Genomic DNA, 23,850 nt, shown 5'->3' with positions numbered 1-23,850 from the left:
AAAAGTTTACAGTCAACATCACATTAAGTGGCAAAAAAAATTTACAGCATTTTCACTAAGATCAGGACCAAGGCAGGACCAATACAGTTCTTGAAGTCTTAGGTACAGTAATAAGACAAGAGAAAGAAATAGAAAGGCTACAAATAAGAAGAGAAGAGATTCTGGCGTCCTTTCTTCATGTTATATGATTCCATACATAAGAAACGCTAAGGACTCCACCAAAAACAATTCTTAGAGCTGATAAATATTTGCAGCAAAGTGGCAAGATACAAAATAAACACACAAAAATCAGTAGCCTTTCTAAATACCAATGACAAACACACTCAAAAAAGAAAAAGAAAGAAAGAAATCAGAGAAACAATTCAAAAAATCTGTGAATAAACAGAACCAAGGAAATGAAAGACATCCACAGTGAAACTTTTAAGCCACTGAGGAAAGAAATCAAGGATGACACTAGAGGATGGGAAAGGATCACCCATCCCCATAGGTTGGAAGACTCAATACTGTGAAAATGGACACCTTACCAAGATCAACCTACAGTCTCAGGGTGATCCCAATCAAGACTTCAAGAACATTCTTCAGAGACATAGAAAAAAACAATCTCAAAATTTACAAGGGGACCCAAAAGACCAAGAAAAGCCCAATCAATCTTGAACAAAATAAATACTGTGAGAGAAATTTGCCATGCCTGATATCTAATTATACTACAAAGCCACAGTAATAAAAACAGCATGGTAGTGGAACCAAAACAGACGCATGCAATAAAGGACCCAGATATAAATCCATGCAGTTATAAATACTTGATTTGACAAAAATCCAAAGATACTGGAGAAAAGACACCACCGTCAATAAATGGTGCTGGGAAACCTGGATGTCAACATGGAGAATGGAACTGGATCTTTATAATCATCTTGAAAAAAAAAAAAAGCAATTTCAAATGCATCAAAGATTGCAATGCAGGTCCTGATATCCAGAAACCGTCAAGGGAAATAGTAGGAAGTGCATTTTTTTTTTTTTTCTGAATAGGGCACAGAAAAGAAGACCAGCCATCAACAAAGGGATTTCAGTAGAACTAAAATGTTTCTGTACAGCAATAGAAACTAGTAATTGAGTGAAGAGGTGGCCCACAGACTGGGAAAAATAATTGCCAGATATATATCTGATTGAGTGCTCAAAATTAGAATATAGGGAACAGGGAACTCAGAAAACTAAACTCCAAGAAAGGAAATGACCCAGTTAAAACTTATGTAACTAAATAGAGTTCTCAAAAGAAAAAAAAAAAGGCCAGGAAACACTTTTTTTTTTTTTAATGCTTAACACAAATAACCAGGAAACACTTTTTAAACCTTAACCTTAACCATCTGAAGAATCCAAATTTAAACTACTTTAAGATTTCTTATTTGTTTGCCATCTCTGACTCTTACACTTTTTGTGCCTCCTTTTTTTTTTTTTTTTTTTTTTTTTTTTTGGCGATGATCCCTGAGCATGGGAGGTGGGGGTGTAGTATTGGTTATCCATTTAGGGCTAAGCATTGCACGAGCTCTTATTCTCTTGGTCAGTTGTGGATGTAACTGTAAGTCATTAGGGATCAACTTAAAACTATGTTCTAGCAGTTATGACCACATGCACGAGACCTGTGCAAGCTCAAGTCAGACCAAATGACAGCATGGAGAGACAAAACTCACAAAAAGTACTACCCCCTAACCAAGAGCAAATGATAACCGCTAGGAAGCATTGCCCCTGGCCCATCAAGCACATCCTAGTGAAAGCCCGTGAATGTATGGGCAGCACAAATTGTACTGCATAGGGGGACCCACGAGGTGCAAGGAAAGACTGGCCCCCTGTGAGTGTCCTGTGACCTTCATAAGTGCAGCATGGTACACACAAAATAAACAGTAAACCAGGATGTTTAGTGGTGGTAGTTAGCATTCCAGATTGGATTGGGCCAATCTGTGGGCCAGTTTGACACGTGTCTTTTGTCTTTGTTTCTGATGTTTCGCTGTATTGTAAGAAATCTGGGACTGAAATGAGTGGGCGGTTGTCCTCTTGGCTCTTCTTTGCAGGAAACTTGCCCACCCCTCCCCCTTGCTCCCCTGAGGCTCACTTCCCTGCCATGAACACCACCAGCTGTCTGACTCCTTGTAGACAAGGCGGGAGTCTTCTTTGCTTAGTCAAAGAAGCCAGGGATTGATTGGGACACCATAGATAAAAGCTGATCTTTAGTCCAAAGGCTGGAGCCCAAAGGCTGGCGGTTATGTGGGCCAGCTTTGGTGGAGGAGGAAGATGAAATAAGTCACCCCGACTAGCAGGGAACAGATGACAATGAATGGTTGAGAAGTGGAAAGAGACCTGTGCCAGAAGCAAAGGAGTCAGTGTAAAGTCATTTCAGCCTCTGAGGCAGAGGGCAGAGGGCAGAGGGCAGAAGGCAGATACTTTTGCTGGCCCTTGGCTGGCCAGCTGCTTTAGTGTGTGTGAGTCTCCTTTAACGAATAACATAAATGAGGCCCAGAGACACTAGCGAAACAGCAAAGCAAGACACTAAACCCAGGACCAGGGATCCAAGTCCCCTGTGCCTTCTTCCTTCCACGCAACATCCTGCGGTACCAGCTCACAGCCTGCCGCTCAAAATCATCTGCAGAACTTTCAAATCCTGATCTGTAATCCTTTGGGCTCACCCCGGGTTTGAACTGAGGACAAATCAAGAGGAGCAGTAGCATTTGCGAACTCACACATAAAGGTAATCTGTTACCCCCGTCGCCTTTGTAGGGAGGGGAGTCGAAACTGAGACTTGGTGCCATGGCTCCTGGATCTGGTCACCCACTGACCTTCCTGGGCACAGTTGAGAAGTGGGCGTGTTCTCTATAAAGGTGAGGCAGCTCAAAACAGTCTCACTGTGAACAGAACTGAGTTTCTTCTTGGTACCTTCCCATTGGGCTGAAAGGGACGGCCATAGGAAGGGGCAGGGATAATCGAGAAACTACCAACAGGAAGAGGCAACAAACACCTCCACAGAGTCCTCCAGAGTGGCCCAGACTGGAGAACCCCGGCTGGGAAAGCGAATGTGACAGACACAGGCTGTGAGTTTCCTGAGGCTGGCCAGGGACTTGAGGTCTGAAGCAGGCTGCTGGCTCCCTCTCGTGGCGGCATCCACCACCGGAATGCGCGCCTCCTGGCAGCTTGGGGAGTTGAAGGCAGTGAATTGGAATTCCCCTAGGGGCTTTTAAAACAAGCTCTGAGCCACAGGCCACTGCACTCCAAATAACCTGGAAGGAACTGGATCTGTGCTGTTCAATGCTGCCACCAGCAGTCAGGATCAGCTATCGACGACTACTCAGCATTAAAGAAAAATGAAGTTTAAAAAAAATTGCAGGAAAAGAGATGGACTTCATTTTAAGCGTGACATCACACAATCTCAGAAAGGACCCACGTATTTTCTGGCATACACAGAATCGAGCCGTGTGTGTGTGTGTGTGTGTGTGTGTGTGTGTGTGTGTGTGTGTGTGTGTGTGTGCGCGCGCGCGCACGCGGATTTTTATGCAATTTATATGTAATATAGATATGTAAACAAATGTAAATTTGGATACAGCTAAAAATAAGAGGATAAGGAAGGACTGAACACAGGCAATATAGACACAAGCTTATATCTATAAAGCTAAATGTTTTCCTAGTTCTGTCATGGATTTGTTTGTTTGTTTGTTTTGGTGGTGGTTACATGCATAAATTTAACCTGAAGTTTCACAGCTTCCATTTTCAATGTCAGTTTTAACTGTGTATAATTCATTTAATTGTATAGTCTTTAAGTCTGGTTAATTTTTGGTACGTCGTGTTTTTATTTTATGTTTTATTTCAAGGTTTTTAAAAATAATAAAGTAGGAAAAATGAACATTCTATTTGAGATGGAAATGCAGACTACCACTGGATTTCAAAACTTTGGGACTGGAAAAGAATTTCTGTATGGATTATATGTTGAAAGGGTTTGGGGTTTTTTGTTTGTTTTGTTTGTTTTTAGTGGTAAGTCTAATAAATGACATTACTTAATATGCCTCTTCCTTTTTTACTTTTTAAAATACAACTATTAGAAAACTTAAATTTACATAGGTAGTTCATATCTGCAGCTTAAATAATATATATGTAAGGTTGCCTTGTTTAACAGATAAAAATGCCAGGTGCCCTGTTAAATATGAGTTCCCAGTAAACACAAAATTTTAGTATATCTAGTAAATGTTTAAGTATAAATGTGTTCCATTATAAATTTTGGAGTATACTTATAATAAAACTCGTTGTTATCTATAACTCAAATTTAATTAGTATTGTTATCTGGTCACCTTCCTATGTCTCTGATGGCACCAATTGCACCCTTGCTACTCAGAATGTAGATTTTACGTGGGAGCTTGTCTGAAATGCATGCTTTCCAGCCTCGCCAGTGCTGCTGACGCGGGTTCTGCAGGCTAGCAAACCTCCACATGTAGAGGCACTGGGATTAACAGCCACCAGCCAAGTAGAGTCACAAAGGAGAAGAAAGTTGGGGCCTCTCAGTGCTCTTGGGCAAGGCAGACAACACTAAACCCCAGGCTCGGAACCATTCACTTCTCTTCTCATCCCCAAACATAAAGGTTACTTAAAAAACTGAATTTTGTATGAATTTATGAGTGAGGGAATGGATAAGTCGAATCAAGAACAAACTGAGGATCACTGAGAAGAGAACTTCACTTTTTCATTTAATTCTATGTGTTGCTATTGTGGTGTATGTATGTGCAGGTGCACACACGCCACGGCACATGTAAAAGTCAGAGGACAGCTTTGGGGAGTCGGTTCTTACCCTCTGGGATAGACTTCTGTTTCAAGCAAGGACTTTGACCCACTCGCAGCAGCCCACCAGCCTGAGAAACGCACTTCTGAGAAGAGCAAATTCTGGACTACGTAAGCTCCTGGACCACGTAAGTTCCTGGACTACATAAACTCCTGGACTACGTCAGTTCCTGGACTACGTCAATTCCTGGACTACGTAAGCTCCTGGACTACGTAAACTCCTGGACTACCTAAACTCCTGGACTACGTAAACTCCTGGACTACGTAAACTCCTGGACTACGTAAACTCCTGGACTACGTAAACTCCTGGACTACGTAAATTCCCGGACTACGTAAACTCCCTGCTACGTAAGCTCCAGCCGAAGAGACAGGGGCTCAGCAGGATAAATAGGCCACTTGAAATGAGCAGAATGTATGAACACCCTATGTGTCTGACCTTCATCCTGTTATCACAGACACTGGAGCCCTCAGTGACCCGCTTTCCATATCCGCCCTTCTCCTCTGGTTTCCAGTCTACAGTTTCACACACTAACCATGCCGCCCTACTCCCTCTGCTAATTTCCCTCCAACTCTATGCTCTTTCTTGTCGTGATTCTACTTCTCGCCTGCTGTTTCTTGAACAAATTTATAATTTATAAAGTCTCTACTGTAATTTCCCCCATCACATGTCCTACACATTTTTTCCACCTATGTTCCAGCACCCTTGCTTACCTCTGTACTAAATATATCTGTGGGAAAGAAAGGCAACCCAGAAGATACCCCTCCGTCCTCCACCCGCTTAGCCTCTAACAGCATAAGACAGTGTTTCACCCCTTTTTCTTCTCAAAGCACCCTTCTTTTGCCTTCCGTGACCCTACAGCCACAGCTGTTGTCTACCTCTCTGCTCAACCCTCCCCATCTTTTTGCTGATGCCTCTCACTCTACCTTCTCACTCTAAAGATTGATAGCATCCCAAAGACCCGATCTGGGCCCTCTGTAGAGCCGAGTTTGCGCTCTCTTCCTGAATCATCTCACTGCTCTAAGGACCATATTGCTCCTTACATCAGGTGTCATGCATATGCTGAGAGCTCACAAGGCCATGCCTCCAGGTCCCTGCAGCCAGCTGGGGAAGCCCTCCACAGTACATCTCAAGGCATCTCTGAGATAGCCTTGGCTCACCTAAGCTCATCTCTCTCCCTTCTCCCACCTCCAAAGTGGTTCCTCTTCTTGCTGCACTTTTAACTCCCATAAAATCTGCCACAGCACCCCCTCAGATACCAATGCTAGATGCTAGGGATCTGTCCCAACGGTTTCTCCCTTGCTCTTCTGTCTAGTTAACACTGTCAGCTGGCATGGGGGAGAGTCGCCTAAAAAGAGAGTCTAATGGAGCAATTGTTTTTATCGCATTGGCCCGTGGCCATGTCTGTAAAAGAGCGTCTTGGTTGTTTATTGATACAGCAGAGCAGAGCCCAGTATGGGCAGCACCATTCCCTGGGCAGGTGGTCCTGAACTGTATACAAAAGCTTGCTAAGCAGGAGCCTGATAGAGTTAGTCAGCAAGCCACACTCCCCATGGCTTCTGGTGGACCTCGTTGCCTGTGAGTCCCTCAATCGGAGATACCGTTGTGTGAAGTAGCAAGCAGGGCTGGCTCACATCTTAAATGCTAGCTTTCAACTTCTACCCTTCAATATTTCCAAATTCAGAGGCTTCAGTTTTTTTCAAAAACTAATGCCACGCATAAAAGGCAAAGTAAATCTGGAAGCAACCTACACACCCAATAGTGGAAGAAGCAGCAAGCAAACTCTTTTATGGAGCCACAGGACAAAATGTTGAAACATGCTGGCGATGAGTTCTTAATTAAGGCAATACTTTTACTGAGTATAAAGTTAAATATCAAAAAGCATGACTAAAAACTGTATTGTAGTCTGGTTTCAGTTACATAAAAACGTGTACAATATTAGGAAAAGATTAGTGGTAAATAAAAACAAAATGTTGGGAGTGGTAACTCCTAAAGGGAGAAGGAGAATTCTACATTATTTTCTGTGCTTTTGTGGTTTAGAAATTATACACACACACACACACACACACACACACACACACACACGTGTGTGTGTGTGTATTTATTTATATATTTATAATATCAAAATAAAAATTATATATGTTTATTTTTCTTAGATTTTATTTTTACAATAGTTTAGGTTCACAGTGAAGTTGAACGGGAAAAAAAAAAACAGAGACTTCCCATATATACCTTTTCCCCATCCTGTGCAGGGCTTTCCCCATTGCCCACAGCCCCCACCAAGTGCTTTTCCCCCAGCTGATGAACCTACATTGACATGTCATCACCCAGAGTCCACAGGATTCAGGCTCAGAGTTGTGCTTCCTGGAGTTTAGACAAGTATTTAGCATCAGCAGGCGTGTACCACAGCACATCACTTAAATCAGCTCCATACCCCAGAAGTCCTCTGGGCTCCACCTGACCATCCGTGTTTAGATATTGGAAACCCTTTTTATTTTCTCTCTATGTCTGTGTTTTATATGACATTTCTGATCAGGAAAAATAAATGTGTCATTGAAAGTAAGACTTTGGGAGAGAAAATCAGATTGGAGTCTTAATTTCTCCCATAACTCAGAACCTCCCTTGTGTAAACGGGTAGCTCCCCTGAATAAAGGCGCCCCGAAGTGAGCATGCAGCTCACTTACTCGCTATTGGGAGGTGGCGAAAAGCCAAGCAGGCCTGCAGCTAGTCAAACAGAAACCAGCCCTCCCACCTTATTTGCTCTCTGACTCTACTCCCCGAAAACCTGAGAGCAGGAAGCAGTCCTGCACTTCCTGAAACTAAAGGCTGATCTGATAAGGTGGGTGCTGGGTGCTAGTAGGTAAACCTGGCCATAGACGGCCATCATCACAACTCCTCCCCACACAGGCGGGAGTCCTCCTCTCATCCAATTGTAACTACCAAGTTAACTTGTTGCATACATTAGCTAAAGATGATTTCCTTTTATACTCAAAAGATTGCTTCATTTCAGTTCATCAAAAGTCAGAGGCAAACTCTCTCAGTTCACGCCCGCAGACATCTCAGTCTGGGAAACGTGATCACTACAAAAGACCTTCCCCAGGAGTGTTTAACAGGCGGAAATCTCCCTAAGAGGACCAGTACACTTTTCTTAGCTTACCTTCGTGCACCAGAGTGAAATGGTCTCCTAAATTCTGAAGGTTTCTCACAGCACCACATGCAGCCAATGTCCTAGCTTTCTCGGTGGTGTTTTTTTGACACACAAGCCAAGTTTGATTTTGTTACAGCTGAATTTCTTTGTTTTCGTTTTCTGGTTAGTCTTTGCATGTCATGCCCAAAGCTCCTGTCGCCTGTTCCGAGATGAAGATCTGTGACATTGTCTTCCTCTAAGACGTGTGTTCAGTTCTTTGGTCCGTTTTGAATTGGCTTTCATGTGTGGTATAAGGTAGGGATATGACTTTATTTTTTTTTTTAATGCAGAGATTCATCTGTTGAAGGAATTCATCTTGTTGAAGGAATTATTCTCCTTCTCCACTGAATTGTCTTTAAAAAAAAAAAAAAAAAAAAAACCTTTCAAAAATCAGTTGGCCCAAATATGATGGTTTATTTTTGGACCCTGAGTTCCATTTACTGAACCGTGAATCTATTCTTGCATTCGTGCCACGCTGTCTTGTGGATCCAGAATATGTTTTATAACCAGAAAGACTTAAGTGCTATAATTTTGTTCTCCTTCCTCGCTTGTCAGCTCTGACACAGAAGGCACTCGAGAGGCAGAGGCAGGTGGATCTCTCTGCAAATTGGAGGCTAGCCTGGGCTACATAGAGTGTTCCAGGAAAGCCAGGTCTACATGGTGAGCAGAGGAGTCGGGGATGAAGGGAAGAAGGAGGAGAAAGCAAAAGAGGAGGAAGGCTGAGGCTGAACTTTTAATGGGATTGTATTGAATTCGGTTGAGAGTTCCTAGTATCTGCTCATACTGACACCTGCTGCTTCTGTCTCCTACTGTTTGAATTGCAATTAAACATATGTTTATTCTCTCTTAGTGTCACTCTCTGTCACCATGCCTCTCTGATCCTTTCTATTGCCACCCTCCCTCCCTCCAAGACTTCCCACCCATCTCTTTTTTTTTTTTTTTTTTTTCTAAAAAATTACTTTTATGTGTGTACATATTTGCCTGCCATGTAAATGTATTACATGTACCTCTGGGGCCATCACTGGATAAACTGGAAATGTGGTGTCCATCAATCAGAATTCCTTGCCCTGATGAAAAGTAGACTGTGTCTTCTGTAGAAATGTACCGGCCAAGAGTCTCCATGATCTACATTTGCTCTTAAATGTCGCCAACCCAAAGCTAGTCACGAGCAATTGCCTAAGCTTTCTAACACAGAGATCTGCGATTATAAAACTGTGCCAAAGATGGCAGGGTGCTGTTTTCTCACACCTGTTGCTAAAGCCTTAGACTCCCTAGTGAGCGTCAGGGAGTCATACAACCACAGGCGAGAGTGAGAACTTCAAGAAGTCAAAAAAAGTCTCATGGAATTTTCTGTCAGCTATAACCAATAGAATGAGTTCATCATTAAAATGAGTTTTTCTTTGTTTTCATCTAAATAAATATCTAAAAAACTTTCTGTTGGACAAAGGACTACATCTTATTAGTCTGACTGCTCCTTGGTTTCCTCTTTCCCTAATTTAGCTGCTGTCCAAAAGCTACTAAAGTACACCAACAAAATCTATAATTTTCTAAATATCCATTATCTTTGGTCCTGCCTTTATCCCAATTAGTTCCCCATAAGACAGCGGTCGTCTCTTTTTATTCCTAGCCATTTAACCCCATGAAACTACTGACAAAGTCTGTCTTACCTAAAGGAAGACTGGTAACCACCTCTACACTTTTCTCCAAGTGTCAAAATGCAAAAGGGATGGCACCTCTGGGTAGGAACCTAAATGCTAATTTTCTTGTCTGTATTAGATCACTACCACCTGTATTAGTCAGGGTTCTATCAGCTGAAAGAGAACGCTAATCAAGCTGCCTTGGGCAGAGGGTGGGCTGGGTGGCGAAGGCAGAGGAAGACATGTTGGTTCGCATAAGGAAAACAGTCTTCAGGCATAGTCCAATGGAGAGGGTCAAATATCAGGAACTGAGTTCGACCCACTTCTCTGGCACTCTCTGCCATATTTGATTCAAGTTTCCATTGGAAATTCTGCCCTCAAATGTTTGCTAGGCTCACTACCTGAAATTCCACCAAAAGCACACCACTCTTTTCTTTCCCGATAGGCCAAAAAAAAAAAAAAAACTCCAGAATTGCTAGGGATGTACCTTAGTTAATAAAATGTTTGCCCAGAACGCACAAGGTCCTTGGTTTGAGGCCAGCGATGCACAAACTGGGCAAGGATGCACATGCCTGTAACCCTAGCACTCAGGAGGGAGAAGACAGATGGCCAATAGTTCAAAGTCACCCCTTGACTATGTAGAGAGTTTGAGGCCAGCCTGGGCTATGAGAAATTCTAACTTAACAAACAAACAACCAAAAAGGCTAAAATTAAGTCTCAGAGGCACTGGTGTCAAATGCCTATCCACAACCCAATCACTGTGATTGGGAAGTGAAAGATACCAAGCAGCAAGCGCCGCCCCCACCCCCACCCGCACCTCCACCCCCCACCCCACCCCCATCCCTGGCACCTGCCTATCCCACCTCTGCAGAAGAAGCCACTCCTCTGGAGCTGGGAACTGACCAGGGACTAAACGCTGTTCCTCACGGGAGCGATCAATGTGCGAGGACTAAAGTTAGTCAACTATCCAGTTTGTCTGAAACTGGGGGACTTTCTGAACCAATGGTTTTCTGGGATAAGGAGGTGAGTGCCCTAAGCAAACCAAGCTGGCTGGTCCCCTTCTGTTATCAGATGACTCAGAAGGCTAACGCTGAGCCACTCTGTACCCTGTGCCCTCTGACCTGGAAACCAGAATCACTGAGGCTCGGGATTTCTCCCTGTCCCAGGCTTCCTGTAAGCCCTTCCCACTTGATCCTCTGCCATTGCCATTGCCGAAAAAACGCCATCATGAGACCCTGTGGCCTGTATCTCATATGCAAATGAGGTGAACCACAGGCCCAGCCTCAAACTGTAAAGGGGCCGAATGAGCCTGATCATTCCAAGCGGAGTTTCAAGCTGCCTTTCTGCAGGTTATTCTCTTCCTCACTACCTCATGGAGCACTCTCCAGTTTCCTGAACACTCTCCATCCTCTGACTCCAAACCACCCTTTTCCCCTCTTCTTTCCGCTTCATTTCTCTTTATTACACTCTTTTCTCTTTGATCCCAAAGAAATGTAGACCTTCCTGCCTTTGAACGCTATCTTTTTTCTTTCTTTCTTTCTTTTTTTTTTTTTTTTTTTAGCCTCCCCAAAGCCATCTGCATTCGTACCTGCTGTTTTCTCTCTCAGTTTGCTCATACTTGATTTGGCTATGACCTCCAGGTCCAGACTGTACACAGGCCAAGAACAGACAAACAAATCCAGAGAGACAACTTAAGAAATTCTGTTTATAATCAATATTGAACTGTCATCTTTCAGTTTTCATGGGAGAATATCACGTATGTATGTATGTATGTATGTATGTATGTATGTATGTTTATATGTACGTGGTGCAGGGATTAAACCTAAGGCCTCACACATGCCAGCAAGTGCTCTAGAGTACATAATACATAAACATATCAGCACATTGCCCTATGTAGGATTTCTACTGCTGTGATAAAGACCATGACAAAAAGTAGTTTGGGGAGGAAAGGGGTCATTTCAGGTTAGAGTCCACGTCACAGTCCATCATCGAAGAAAGTCAGAGCAGGGACTCAAGCAGGGCAGGAAACAGGAGGCCAAAACCAAAACAGAGGCCATGGAGGAATGCTGCTTCCTAGCTTGCTCCCTGAGGCTTGTTGAGCCTGCTCTCTTACAACAGACATGATCACCAGCCCAGTGGTGGCACCACTTACTGTGAGCGGGACCCTCACACATCAATTATCAATCAAGGGAATTTCCTATGAATTTCACAATATCCTTGTCTTTAATAGCTGAATAGTATTCCAGTGTGTAAATGTACAACCGGTTTTTTGTTGTTGTTTTTTTTTTATCCATTCTTCATTTGGGGGACATCTAGGTTGTTTCCAGATTCTGGCTATTATGAATAAGGCTGCTATGAACATAGACAAGCAAATGTCCTTACTGAATGGTAGAATATCTTTTATGTATATGCCCAGGAGTGGTATAACTGGGTCTTGAAGTTGAGCTATTCCCAATTTTCTGAGAATGCAAAAGATTGAGTTCCAAACTAGTTGTATGAGTTTGTACTCCCACCAGCAATGCATGAGTGTTCCCCTTGCTCCACATCCTCACCAGCATGTACTGTCACTTGAGTTTTTGATCTTAGCCATCCTGACTGGTACAAGATGGACTCTCAGAGTCTATTCAGAATTCTTTGTTTATCTCTGTACCCTATCTTTTAATTGTATTCTTTTGCTTTTGGGTGTTTAATTTCTTGATTTCTTTATATATTTTGGATACTACCCCTCTGTCAGATGTAGGATTGGTGAAGATCTTTTCCCAATGTGTTGACTGCCATTTCATCCTATTGACATTATCCTTTGCCTTACAAAAACTTTTAAGTTTCAAGAGGTCCCATTTAATAATTGTTGATCTTAGAGCCTAAGCTGTTGGTGTTCTGTTCAGAAACTTTTCTCCTCTGCCAATGAGTTCAAGGCTCTTCCCCACTTTCTCTTCTAATAGATTTAGTGTATCTTGTTTTATGTTGAGGTCTTTGATCCATCTGGATTTGAGCTTTTTGCAGGGTGATAAGTATGGAACTAGAAAAGATCATCCTGAGTGAGGTACCAGCCCCAGAAAGACACACGGTATGTAGTCACTTATAAGCAGATCTTAGCCATACAGTACAGGATAGACATAGTACAATTCACAGACCCAAAGGAGATAAGTAACAAGGAAGAGCCAAGGTAGGATGCTTAAATCTCACTCAAAAGGAGAAATAGAGCAGACAGTGGAAGTGGTTGAAGAGAAGAAACAATGTAGAAGAGGGAGCACAGAGAGAAATGAGGGTGGAGACCAGACCCGGAAGAAGAGGAGGGGTTTGAGAAAGAATGGCAGGAGGACAAAGGGCCTACAGAGAGAAGAGAAACCATGGGCAGGGGCATTTCTGTGACAAGCTGGAGACATAAGACAGGGTAGGCTTCTTGGAGCATATGGTGTTGACTCTAGCTGAGACCCCTGGTAGCAGGGGTCATGGAGACTGAAGAGGACAGCCTCTATTTAGACAGGACCTCTAGTGGAGAGAGGGGAACACCAACCCACCCACAACAACTTCAACCCAAAATTTATCCTGCCTATAAGATGTGCAGGGGTAAAGATAGAGCAGAGATTGAGGGAATATCCAGCCAGTGCCTGGCCCAGCATAAAACCCATGCCATGGGAAAGAGCCAACCCGACACTATTAATGATATTCTGCTATGCTCACAGACAGGAACCTAGCATAGCTGTCCTCTGAGAGGCTCCATCCAGAATTGTATCAAAAGAGATGCTGAGACTCACAGCCAAGCATTGGATGAAGTATAGGGAGTCCTGTGAGAAAGTGGGAGTGGGATGGGGAATTGAAGGACTTGGAGGGGACAGGAGTGCCAGAAGAAGACTCACAGAGCCAACCATGAAGACTAGAAATGCTTGAAGAGACTGAAGCACCAACCAAGGACCATGCATAGACTGTACCTAGGGTCCCTTCACAGATGTAGCTGATGGGCATCTTAGCCTTCATGTGGGTCCCCTAGTAAGAAAGGGGTAAGGACTGTCTCTGACATGGACTCTGTTGCCTGCTTTTTTTATCACTTTCCCGTGGTGGGGCTGCACAGGGGAAGAGGACAACACCAGTGCTTAGTGTACTGTCTAGCTCAGTAACTGCTTCTTAAATGACTGCATTCATGAATGGATCAAATCTCCTAAAATCACCTAGAATGCTCCATGGCACTCCGCAGAACACTAACTGGGTCCATCTAAAATTGTGGAAACCATCCCAGGGACCTTTTGTTCCTTCCTTTCTCTTCCATCCTTGGCATGCATTATAGCACTTCTGCCAAGCTCAGTCCCTGCCCCTCAGACATGTCATCCAGAGTCATTAAGTTTGCCTGTCCCCAAGTTTAACACCTCTCCCTCAGGGTCGCCAAAATGCCCAGCCTCACTTTCAGTTCAAGAGTTGTATTTTTGGCCAGCATACTCTGCCATGGCTACTCAACAAACCTTACCAGGAAGTATCTGATCGGCTCAATCCAGGAGCACAACCGCTCAGACGTCAGCACTGATGCTGGTCTCTGAACTACCCTCGCCCATGAACATGCTGTCACCTCTGAGGAAAAAAAATAATGTGAAATATGAATACACATCTGGCTGTTGGTGTCATTTTTTATTCTGAGATAGTTTTCTATCTTTTTCTATTAAAACATTCTCTTATGGTTGTGGTAACTAATGCTATCCTTGCTGAGAAAAGCAAGTTGGCAACTTTCTCTATGTTCCTAAATCTTTCACATAACCATGTACTCATTCATAAAATCATAAAGGCTTGGGACCACCAAATCATCTGCAAACTCAAAGTCCTTTATTTGTTTTGTTTTTGCAGCGGAGAGAGAAGTTGCAGCATGGGTTACAAACTAGACTTTACGGCTGTTCACACTTAAAAGGTGACCTAGGTGGTCTAGGTCCCTGGGACAATGAGCACTAGCCAGAAGGAAGGTGTTAAGGAAAGATAGGCCTGGGGGGCTGGAGAGATGGCTCAGCGGAAAAGAGCACTGACTACTCTTCCAGAGGTCCTGAGTTCAATTCCCAGCAAACACGTGGTGGCTCACAACCATCTATAATGTGATCTGATGCATACTGTATACATAATAAATAAATCTTTAAAAAGAAAGACAGACAGACAGATGGGGGAGAACCAGGGAAGTGAGGATCCTCTGTGACGATATCCACCCTTACCACAGGCTGGATCTGTATAAGAACTTTGCCCTCTGAGAGCCTGTATCTCAGCACACAAGCATGTGCTGGCAGCAGAAAAGGCAGCGTCCTGCCTAGCATCCACTTGCATGTGTTTCCTGCTTGGGTTTTTAACTATAGATATAGTTGAAAATATACAGATCTACTTCTTGTCCAGTTCAAGAGCATATATGTTGTTTTGTTCAAATTCTTTTCCAAAAGTTAGTTTGAATTAATGAGCTGATTTTGGTCTTATGTTTTGTTGGAAATTCGTATGCAGTCAGTCATTCAACTGGTGCACAAAGCAATAATTAATACCAAAAACCTAGGGCTGGAGAGATGGCTCAGAGGTTAAAAGCACTGACTTCTCTTCCAAAGGTCATGAGTTCAATTCCCAGCACCCACATGGTGGGCTCACAACCATCTATAATGAAATCTGATACTCTCTTCTAGCCTGCAGGCAGAATGCTATATACATAATTTTTTAAAATACCAAAAACCTAATGGACACTAAGCAGTTATTCATGCTTTCTGGCTTTGAGTCTTAACCTGAATTGACTAGAGCAAATGGGCATTTATACCCCTAGTGCACAGACACGGGAGTTTTATCTCGTTACTCCCTCAAACTAAACCAAGTGGAAATGAGTCACTTGGAACACCCACGTTAGACTGAAACTCAGGTTTGATGGTCGTTTCTGTGAGTCATCTCTGAGTTGGCAGTGTGAGGTCATGACTTGAGTTCAGATCCCTAGCATTCACATAAAAAGCTATGCATGGTCATGTGCATGCACGGAACTCCAACATTCCATGTGCATGCTTGGAACTCCAGCACTATGAAAGTGACAGGAGGAACAAATCAGGCCTTGGTAGCCTCTAGCCTAGTTCCAACTTCAATGAAATACCCTGCCTCAAGGAAACAAGAGTTTACTGTGCACAGTGTTCATATACACTACATACACTTACACACACACACACACACACACACACACATGCACCACACACACACACACACACAGTTGTGGTTTAATTTGTGACTCACATGAAGAAATACAACATGACAGTTACTACCAATGGCAAAAGCAATTGCTGGTAATATCGTCGGACTCTCTGGTATCTTGATATTTGCCAGTGCCTTCTGCATAGTGTTCTGCGTATAATGCCCAGAACTGCACGTTTATTCCCATGTACAACCTACAGAACACTGCAGATAATTCAACACGATCGCTATCTCATTTTGCAGACAGAGACAATGAGGCTCGCAGAGGCTAAGTGGGCCGCTGTTGCTACATTTGTTTGCTAGCAATGAAGTGGGCATTGAGTCCAGGCTGCCCAGTTCCAGAACCCAAAGAATGTCTTGCAACTTATTTCCTCTCTCATCTCTCCACCACGATCTGCCTGTTGATTCCTGCACAGGCCACTCTGATGCCACCGAGGCCCCATTAACAAATTTGTTCCATCTGCAAGAGCTGATTTTCACTATATAGATAGTCCATGTTTGCAAATCGTGTTTAAATTTACCTTAACTAAAGCCAGTGCTCACGGACACTTCCACAGCCATAAATAAGAACGTGCCCAGGTTAGGAGTTTGGGTTATCCAACTGAGGGAGACAGAGTAACTCTTGCCTTCTGTGTGTTTTGCTTCCGTACTGTAAATAAGTGTCCTTTGTGAAGTCTATTTAGTGACTCCTTTTTTTTTTTCGTGTTTTTGCACTTCCTGTTGTTGCTGCTGTTTAAAATGGTCATTATGGAAAGTGCAGAGGTTCTTTATGCCACTTATAAGCATCAGTAGGCTCCCTGAGGAGAAAGTGCGTATGTGAGACCGTAGGCATAAATTATATTATCATTGACTATAATTTCAGTGCTAGTGAATCGAACATGTATATTAAATTAGCCATCATTGAATAGAGGTACACATAAAATAAAGTTATCTATTGATGAAAATGTGACCAGAGGTTCACAAGAACCTAATGGTGTATTTTTTCCCTACAAGCACTGTTTCAGAATTTGCTAATTCAGTATTGTGATTCTTTTAAACATAATGACTCTGAAGAGTGACAATCAATTTTATTTCAACATATCTTGTCAAAGTTTTTTGTTGTTGTTGTTGGGTTTTTTGGGGGGGTTGTTTGTTTGTTTTTGTTCTTTGTTTCTGTTTTATTTTCTTTGGTTGGTTTTTTTTTTTGTTGTTGTTGTTTTTGTTTTGTTTTGTTTTGTTTTTGTTTTTTAGCTCAAGTAGCAATGCCCTCCCTTGAAGAACCAAATCAGTGAGACACTGGATCTTCACAGTTTTGTAGCTCAGCCCCTGGAAACCCCGACCAACTGACATGCCACACCTTAGCAGCCATCCCCACAGTCGCTCACCCTCCACAGAGGAGAACCTGGTTAATCAGAAAAGAAACTCCCTTCAAAGGCAAACAGTGAGTAGAGTGTACATATGGTGGAAAACAAATGGCTCTTGGTACCATGTTGTGGAAATTATCTCACTTAGGTAGATAAAGAAGCAGGGCAAGCCCAGGTGGCACTAGTGAGTGACCCCCCTCCATTACACGAGCCATCTGTGACGTGTGCGCCAGCCTCTCTCAGAAAACGCCATCCCTATACCTGGTGCCCTCAGAACCTGGCTGTCTTTTGTCCTCTGCGTTTGTGTCGGCACTGTTCGGCATCATGTCTGTGACGGCCTGCCAGGGCTTGGGGTTTGTGGTTTCGCTGATCGGGTTTGCAGGCGTCATCGCAGCCACTTGTATGGACCAGTGGAGCACCCAGGACTTATACAACAACCCAGTGACCGCTGTATTCGACTACCAAGGGCTATGGCGCTCCTGTGTCCGAGAGAGCTCCGGCTTCACCGAGTGTCGAGGCTACTTCACCCTGCTGGGGTTGCCAGGTAAGGACCAGGCGCCAGGCTCCTAGGGTGGCTGCGGGTAGGGAAAAGGTAGGAGCCTGAGCCTGGGACTCCAGGAGAGGGACCAAGAAGCAAGAGAAACTACGATTCAATTTTGTCAGGAGCAGCAGCCACTACCACAATGGTTGTAATAGAAGTATAGGGAGAGGAGCTTCCTGGAGCTGTTGGCACTTCTGTCCCTTTAGTCCTTTGGTGTCCAGTTCCGCCAAGGACACATTTTTCTAATTGCTCTTATGTGAGCAACGGCATAGTCTCAACGACCGTCAAGAACAGAACTGAGGAGACCCAGACACTCACTGCTTTCTCCCTACAGAGCCAAGAGCCCCCTTGCTGCGTCAGAGAGCGCCTAGACCATGAACAGACTCTTAATACACAGGCCGCCTGTGCCTTGACCCCACTTCCGTGAACTCTGAAGCAACAACAAAAATAAAAAAATAGGCCAAGGGGGAAAAAAACTGAAGGAAAGAGTCGGGGTTCTCAGGACTGCATTCGATGGGCCTGTGCTTGTGGGTGGGGAGAGGCTCTGACCTCCTGGTGTCTGACCTCCAGAAAGTACTGGTCTCAAAGAACAAGATTCCAGACCCTCCCAGCACAGGAATGTCTACCTGGCAAATGAGTCCTGCCGTGAGGGAAAGATATTATGGGCTGCGAAGCCCCTTCCCCAGGTTGGCGTGTTAGCCACATAAAACTGTAGGGATTTTTTGTTTAGTGGGTTGGTCGTTTCAACCTGAAGAGAAATTCAAGTCACAAGAGGGTGTTCAAAGTGTCCTTCACTCATACAATTGAGGAAGGAAATGAGCAGGCAAGCGTGTCATTTTAGTTTTTGCTTATTTGCTCCTTCCACAGACAGACCGAGAAGTCTTATCAGGAGACTTGGTCTACGTTGGGTGTTGTAGGAAGGATCAGAACAGCATGGGGATTTTCCGTTTGACCACAGGGTCAGGACTTAGACACCCAGCACAGGAAGCAAGAGGAGATGGCGGTTATACACAGATCTCTCTTGTTCATAGTTTCACCCTCTGTGTACGGAGTGGTCCAAACTCTTGACGCACAGTCCCTATCTGAGGGGGTTTGTTTCATAAAATGTCTGCGGTCATTAGAAGTCTGAGACCTGGTACTTCCTGATAATGGGGTTGCCCTTCTGAGGGAAGGCTGCCATGGCATGGCCTGAAATCTAGCTGAAATCCAATGGCTACATCAACACTGTTATTTATGGAATTAGATGGATAAAGTTCTTAGCTCTATATTTCCCTTGGTAATTGCTGTGATCAGTTGTGTGCAAAAAACAGATTGTGAAATGGATGTAGGCAGCCCCAGTAGCCTGGCTGCTGAGCACAAGCCTTCAGGCTTGCAACCCTGGTACACCTGAGGGAAGAGAAATTCCTCTGGCCATTTGCTCAACAGCAATCAAGAACACCAGTAGCTGATCCCTGTAGAAACACTGGGAGCAATAGAACAGAAAGTATCTGTGGCTAGTCAGAGAGCCCAGGTCATGCATTATCCCTGAAATGAAAGCACCGATGTTTTCAAATTTCCAGTGGGAATGCAAACACAGCTTCTCAGGTTCAGCCAGAAACAGTCTAACACAACAGAACCTTCCAGATCAGTGCTTCCCAACCTTCCTAATGCTGTGTTCCTCATGTTGTGGTGACCCCCAACCATGAAGTTATTTTCATTGCTACTTCATAACTGAAAATTTGATACTGTTATAAATTATAATGATAATATCTGTGTTTTATTATGGTCTTAGGTGAGCTCTGTGAAAGGGCCATTTGACCCCAGGGGGTCATGACCCATAGGTTGGGAACCACTGTTCCAGAAGAACTTTACGCATAGGATTACTGGTTGCCTTCCTAGAAAAAGAGTCATTTCACTAGGCTCACAGCCAGGGGTCCACCTGTTCCAAGATGACTGGGTATAGACAAGGTTCCTTCTTGGGGGACACAAGGACAGAAAAGCAAAGCCCTTTGTTTCCCTCACACAAATATAAATCATAGGGGACTAAGCAATGACATAGGAATTATGGCATTAGGAGAAATATTTATTCATTCAATGAACATTTGCTGAGCACCAACATATTTAACAGCTTTCTGAGTACGAATAACATAATTATCAAGGGGCTTGAAAATCTAGAGACGATCAGTAAATGAAACATTTATCATATGGGGCTCCTTAACACTTTATGGTATGTATTTATCTAGAGGGTTATTCTATGCGTTTTAGGATATTTTACTCATTAGGTGGAAACAGCATTGTCTCCTAAGTCTATTTGTCACTTCGGAAAATGTCTCCTGACATTCCCAAATATCCTCAGGAGGGAAGGGCCATCTCTGGTAAGGAACCACCGTGTATAGTAAGTGACACATACAAAATATCAAGTCAGACCACGAAGGAAAGCTACATGTATGAGCTACTCAAGTTAAAGGGCACAAAACAGAACAAAGACATCAATGTGGCAGAGGGATCTGTAGGAAGTGGTGTCAGGTATGGAGACAGGGATATATATGGTTTTTAAAGGGATCTCACTGTGTAGCCTTGGCTGGCCTAAGACTCCAATGGAAACCAGGCTGACCTCAAAGTCGTAGAGATCTACTGGCCTCATATGTACGAAAATGGCAAAGATAAATTTAATTCATGAAAAATGACAATTTGAAATGCTTAACATACAACTATTTCAATAGTCTGTTTTACTCTTTGCACCTCATTTTTTAAAGTTGGGGTCATGTGTATTAAATTTGTATAAGCAAACTTTAGGGAGTTCTTTCATGGGCATATATTAGACAGTTCAGAAAGAAAGAAAGAAAGAAGGAAAAAAGAAAGAAAAAGAAAAGAAAACACAGAGGCAAATGGTTTTCAGACAGAGAGACTCCTATCAGAGAAAAGACTGTGGTGTGAAAGAATGGGAAGACACCGGCTCTGTGTGGGAGGGGTGAGGGGAGGAGGGGGCCACACAGGATAGGGATAGCTGACAATACAAGACTCAAGTGGAAAAAGTAAAAAAAAAAAAAAAAAGTCTTGCCAAGAGACATTTCTTAAATTCTTCAGATTCCTGGTGAGAATGTTATAAGACATTTATTTGTCTTCAACTAACATAGTATACAACAATAGTGGATGTTTTGGTCTTTGCTGTGTGCTGGGCATTATTTTAAGAAATCAGGACATGTTAGTATCTCTTTGACATTATTATATATCCATTGAACTAAATAGCCTATACTTTAATATTTTAAACAATCCTATGAAATAAGATCTTTTGCCTCCTCCATTTCACAGATTGAGGAAACTGAGTCACAAAGAGGATAAAGAATTTGCCAAGTGTCCATGCAATAGAAATGGCAGGTCAAAGCTGGGCATGGTGGCGCATGCCTGTAATCCCAGCACTTGGGGAGGCAGAGACAGGTAGATAGATCTCCATGAGTTTGAGGCCAACCTGGTTTACAGAATGAGTCCAGGACAGGCAGAGATACACAGAGAAACCCTGTCTCAAAAAACCAAAATAAAATAAAATAAATGGCAGGTCAGGATTCCACCAAGCTGGTTTTCTGCAAAGCCTGGGCCACTCTACAAGAATTCTAATCAAAGATGCAGGAGTTTCCCTCCAGAACATGACAAAGTGTTTATCAATAAGAAGATGCAAATGAGAAGTGTTTAACCGTTTTTGTTTAAGAATAATGACGTGATGGCCTAACTATATCAGATATTCAGCCCAATTTTAATGCTTTGATAATTAAAGTTGTGTTTTGCCACAAGGATGAATAAACAGATTAATGAAACAAAACCTAAAATTAGAAGGACACAAATGTGAGTTTAATGAAAGGTACGGGAGGAGGGGTTTACAAAACACTGGGGAAAAGAAAAGCTATTCAAAAAATGCAGCAGAAATTGAGTGGGTTTTATGAGAAGAAAATGGAATTATCAGGCAATACATAGCAAAATAAATTGAAGCTTAATTAAATGCAAAAACACACTAACTGCTCTTTAAATATTTTTAATTATAAAATAATTTATAATGTTTTTTATTTCCTAAGTGGAAAATATTTCTCTAAGGAAAATTAAATTCATTTGATTACATCGTTCAGCAAACATCTACTAAGTACATTTTATATGCCAGATACTGGAATGCACGTAAAATAGAATACATTGTGTGTGTGGTTTTTCCAAAACTGTAAATGAAGCTAAAAAGCAAATAACCAATAAAAATCATGTTGGTTGTACTTACTACAGCATATTACTAAAATTAACAAATAGTTCACATAAATTGATGGTAAAAGATATTAAAGTCTTAGTAAACAAATAAATGAAAAGCGCAGACTACCAATTCAAAAAAGGGGGAAAAAACAAACAAACAAACCAAAACCTACTTTGTAAGTATTTTGTTGTTGTGAGTGACCATACTGGCCTTAAACTCACAGCCTGCTTGATTCTGCCCCAACTCGTAACCCAGTGCTGGGCAAAAAGGTATGCGTCATCGCACCCAGCCCTTAAGCTTTCGGCTTTTTAAAAGGGAAAAAAAACTAAACAAAAAACCAAACCATCAGGGCCTCAGGACAGTGGCAGGGCTCAGGGGATAAAAGTGCTTTGCTCTGCAAGGTGAGCTCAATCCCTGGGCCTCGCGCTGAAGGAGAGACCTGACTCTGTCTCTCAGAAGCTCTGTTCCGGAAATGCACCATGAACACACACACACCCCAAACCCACAATAGTAAATAAAATAAAAAAACTTTCAGGAGCTCAAACTTATAGAGCAAAGAGATAGTAATTAAACAAATGATCGTGTATAATTTACAAATTTTACGATGTAGGTAAGGGTATAGAACTATATTTTCCCTTTTATTTTTATTTTATATTTATGGGTGTTTGCCTCCATGTTTACCTATGCGACTTGTGCTCTCAGTTGAATCTGAGGCCGGAAGAGGACATCAAATCCCCTGAAACTAGGCTCAGAATTGTGAACCACCATGTGGGTGCTGGGATATGAACCCCGGACCTCTGGAAGAGCACCCAGGGTTCTTAACCACAGAACCATCTCTCCAGCCCCTAGAGAAATATTTTTAAATACTGATACTGGGGATAAAATTTATGAGGAAATATTCTACATAAAGGAGATATCATTTTAAAAAGTGAACATAAATGCTGGCAAAAAGTTACACATTAAGTGTTAATTATTGCATTGCTTTTATGTAAAAAAAAAATTAGAGGAAGATGAAAATCTAAGTATCTAAGAACAAAAAAAAATTTATGTGAATAATAGTGTTTCTATGTAAAGGACTAGTAATTCAGACAAATTATCCTTGAAAGAGTTTTGGTGACAAAAAACACAATTAAGTGGGAGTAGCAAATTATCAAACATATAATCTCTTGGCCTTGTAAATTGCAATCTCTTTACCAATGTAAAATTATTCATCCAGAGAACTGATAAGAAAATATATCAAATAGTTTGTCTAGAGTTTTAAAAGGTGAGTGAATTGTTTAAATGCCTCCAAATCTTCAATTACAAACACCAAACATTTTTAGAGTCAGAAATTAGGGATAGTCAGCATAGCAGCTTTTTGTAGCCACATCAATTATTCATTTAGCTAGTTGAACCAACGCCTACCTACAATGCTTTCATTGCTCTTTGGATCACCATTCTCGCCAAATTATTCAGTTGCCAGTGTAACTAACAGAGTTAGAAACAGGAAGGATAATTTCTCCAGTGCCAGCAACAACAGCATCAGCTCCCAGAAACACACTGGCTGGTGTGGCACCGAGCTGTCTTTAAGCTGAACACCAGGTGGTTTCTCCGGGGATGTCAGCAAAACATCTTGCTCCATTCTAAAGGGTATTGAGCAAAGTCGTCCCAAGGCTATTACTGTAAACAGAATCAGACCAGCGGTCAACACACAGGGACACACTGCTCATTTTAACACCTGTTGTCACAACCCGGGAATCAGATTTTCTCAGTGGACCACTATTTGTTCTCTGGCAGGAACGCCTAAAGCATTGGTCACTCCTCTAAAGTGTGTAGATTTATAATTTCTCTTTTCATTCAGACTTTTGTGTAGATAGAGTTAGCTTTCGTTTACCACTTAAATGTAATTTTTTCTTTTCCAACAAGAATTGTAGCATTTCAACCAAGAAAGAAAGCACATTACCTAAAT

This window comes from Acomys russatus, chromosome 32 (assembly GCF_903995435.1).
Source record: "Acomys russatus chromosome 32, mAcoRus1.1, whole genome shotgun sequence".
NCBI classification, from domain to species: domain Eukaryota; kingdom Metazoa; phylum Chordata; class Mammalia; order Rodentia; family Muridae; genus Acomys; species Acomys russatus.
Note: the sequence above shows the minus strand (reverse complement) of the source record.